The sequence below is a fragment of the Varanus komodoensis genome, unplaced genomic scaffold (genome assembly GCF_004798865.1).
Source record: "Varanus komodoensis strain SLA01 unplaced genomic scaffold, ASM479886v1 scaffold2, whole genome shotgun sequence".
NCBI lineage: Eukaryota > Metazoa > Chordata > Lepidosauria > Squamata > Varanidae > Varanus > Varanus komodoensis.
The window spans coordinates 28,856,171-28,859,657 of NW_025335568.1; the positions used below are offsets into that span (position 1 = coordinate 28,856,171).

Here is a 3,487-nt window from a genome sequence, read left to right on the forward strand (position 1 = left end):
TGTGTGTTTGATTTACCATACAATATCTCATTTTTTGTCAGAAGTTTTTTTCTATTATTTACTAGTAGGGCAGCATGGACATTACTGACTTTTTTAGATTTGTTATTAAATTGTCCGCAGCAGCTCTTGTATAACTGGTGTAGATTGTGGATTCCTTCAATAATTCCACTACTGACTAAGAAAGTGATGTCAGTGATTGTGAGCAAAAGAGCTTCATAAATTCTGACTCTAGTGATGATGAGTTCTATGGGTTCAACCAAAACTAGAAGAGTACTCGAACTTTAAAGTCTCTCTTTTGTTAATGACAGTGATGATGGTTCTTAATGCCACTGTTGACTGCTGTTCACTTTACAAGGTTGAAATACGATATTACTGTATTCTGTTATAGTTTATTAAATAGTTTAGTAAACCATTTGATTCAGAATATTTTTTTTCTTGTATTCCTCCTCTAAAAACTAGGTGCGTCTTATGGTCAGGTGCATCTTATAGAGCGAAAAATACGCTCTATATCCAGATTTTTAGTGAAAAAAGGCAGCCCAACTTAGAAGCTGGGTTTGATGCTGCAGGGTGCCATAGCCAGCTGTGGCATGCCTTCCTCTTTGTAAACATGCATTGTTACAAAGAAACACTGGCAACAATGCTACTTTCTTTATTAATGTAATCTTTCAGTACTAGAAGTGACATGATGCTGGTATGCCCTTCTAATCTTTGATTTTATAGTCACATGCAAAGTGGATAGAAACAACACTCCAGTGTTGTCTTTGCTGGTGCTCTATTGCATTTGACCTTATAGGGATAATAGCGTGATGTTTAGCTACTGGGTTGTGCAGGAGAAGTGGCAAGATAGTGATGCAAACTGTCATGCTGCTGTTTTCTCTTCTAGATTTCTTTTAAAGAAAGGAACATGATGCTTTAAATGTAGAAAGTTATTCACTAAATGCTCCCTGTCCCCAGTGGTCCCCAACTTTAGAATACCAGAATGGTAATAGCAAAATTATCCTGCTATTAAAGATCTGGGAAACTTCTGCAGGAACTATTTGCGCAAGCAATGTACAAAGCTCTGGGGAAAGATTTAAAGTGGTGTAGCCTGCAGTCACAGTTAACTGCATGTGAGTATGCTGCATACATATCTACAGATATCAAATTCCAAATCAAAAACCAACACAAAAAGACACAGAGCAATGTCATTCCCAGCATGGGCATTACTCACTTTGGGCCTGCCACATTTTGGTGTCAAGATTCCACATGCCTATTGAGTGAACAATCTTGGTGTTAGTTGAGGGGGAAACATGATAAATGTGTTATGAAAGGTTCTTGCATCCAGAACTATGCATATTCACTCAAAAGAGGGTCTGCTTTTACTGAATTTAATGGTGCATCTTGCTTAGCTGCATACAGTGCAGTGCTGTGCATGCCTACTCAGAGTTGGGGTGAGCAGAAGGTAGGTCTCCAGATGTTTGCAACTTCAACTGCCAGCATGGCCACTGGCTGGGAGTGTTTGGAACTGAAGTCCAAAATCTTTTGGCAATCTTCTTGTTATGCATAACTACCCTGGTGTATAGGCTTGCAGCCTTAGTCTTATGGCACTGACATCTCATAGAGTGTAAAGTTTATAGCACTCTGTATTTCATTTCAGAACAAATATACCATGTGGGGCAGACAGCACTACCATTCCAGGCTTTGCTGAACAGGTGGTCAGCTCATTTCTTCGGGAATAAGATCCACTGAGCACATGCGGACATTCTTCTGAGTAAACATGCCCAGGTTATGCTGCACGTCTATTAGCTCTGAACAAACCGCTTCATACCAACCAACACAAGCATGCCTTGAAACAAAAGAAAGTGCAAACTTCTAAGGATTGCCTTAAAGTTCATTAGCTGTTACAAGAAAAATCCCTAAGTGGTTTAGCGAAGCTGCAAAGCTGCAAAGGTGAGCCATCTTTAGGACTTCTGCTGAACCTGTCTTTGAAGTAGCAACAACTCTGACAAATGCAATTGCTTACAAATGTGGAAATTATGAGTGCAGGGAACTTGCAGGGAGATGAAATATGGCATTGCTCATGGTAGAAGCTGTGGCAATGAATGAGAATATAGCCAGACTTTGTGGGTAGATACAGAGGGAAAAATAATGTGCAAATTTTCAGACATATATTCCTAAATTATAATGCCTTTTGAACTTTTATTTTATCTCTACTCTTTTCCCACTTTTTAAAAAATCTACTCCTTCTTCAAGAACTAACATAATCAAAAAGTTATCCAAAAATTATACAATTTCCCCTGTTCCAAGTATGATCTCTATTTAAAAAAAGTAAGAAACTCCCACTGAAAAGCACATGTTGCTTGATTTCAGATGAGCATTTGACAATATTTTCGAACAATTGATGGTGACAGAGTGTATGGTGTGAACGATTGCCTTTTAAAATTATATGCAGGGACTGTTTTCTCTTCCCTCCCACCATGGAAGCTACAGATCCAGAGGGATTTACTGTTTCCTTCTAGGATAATCTGTGTGCAACTTAACTGCAAGTTTGTTTCCTCAGCTGTCTGACTTGGACTTTATCTGATTCACACTGACCCCTTAGTTTTATAATGAGCCAGTTTATTTCCTTCTGCAAATTAGGTTTCTTAGACAGAAACATAGCAGGCCAATAAAGAGACCGGCCTTTTGCTCATTTCTTATTCAGAACTGGAAAATCTACAGAATCTTCTGCACTTCCTGAACCCTCTATAGTATCCTAATAATTTTTTGTTATTGTGTCTGCAGGTTGTCATTGTTGTGTTGTTGTTGTTAAATTGTATTGTAAAGCCTGGGTGAGAAAAATGCAGTTTCTCTTTTCTGTGGCAGAAATACTGTCAGGGTTTACAAGTTCCTTCATTTACTATTCTTTGGAACCAGACTTTTTGCTTAGCAACTGAACGGGCTACTTCTAATTCTTGTTTAAATAGTTTCTCAAGTGCCACTGCTGATTGGGAGTTTTAAGTACTTATCAAAATTGGTGGAAGAAAACAAGAGAATAAACATGTTGCAGAGAGAGAGAGGGAGGGGGAGGGGGGGGGAGAGAGAGAGAGAGACTTTAATAAATAAGACAGGTAATAGGAAATAATACTGGTCAGGGCTTGTTTTTCTGGCATAGGGCTCCACTCCAACCTGTTGCAATCTCCTATAGGTCTGGAGGGACACCCCTATTCAGGAAGTCCCATGGAGGGAAATAACTTTTACATTTCTGTTTGACTGGGATCTGTGCCAATGGCTAAGTTCCATCTGCAGTTTCCAGTAACTTGCTCGTACTACTCTGTACTTTTGATAGGCTAGGACAGAAGTATTAAATCCAAAACAATATCTTCTGACTTCTGTCATTTCTTAAGATCTGAATGAAAGTTGCTGAGGGACTTGGTGAGCTGGAAAATGGGCATTACCTCTAGAGCCACTGATGTTTTCTTATTTTTCTCCTCCTGCCTTGCCCTGCCCTGCCCTGCCCTGCCCCAGG

The 3,487-nt window shown here is 39.4% G+C and overlaps 1 long non-coding RNA gene across 1 annotated transcript in view; it reads left to right on the forward strand.

Annotated features, from left to right (window-relative positions):
* LOC123022777 overlaps positions 1-2,140 on the forward strand; it is a 7,791-nt gene extending 5,651 nt beyond the window's left edge. Inside the window, exon 5 of the long non-coding RNA XR_006414576.1 lies at positions 1,637-2,140. This is a non-coding gene — a long non-coding RNA (uncharacterized LOC123022777). The remainder of the gene's footprint in view (positions 1-1,636) is intronic.
* The last annotated feature ends 1,347 nt before the right edge of the window (positions 2,141-3,487 follow it).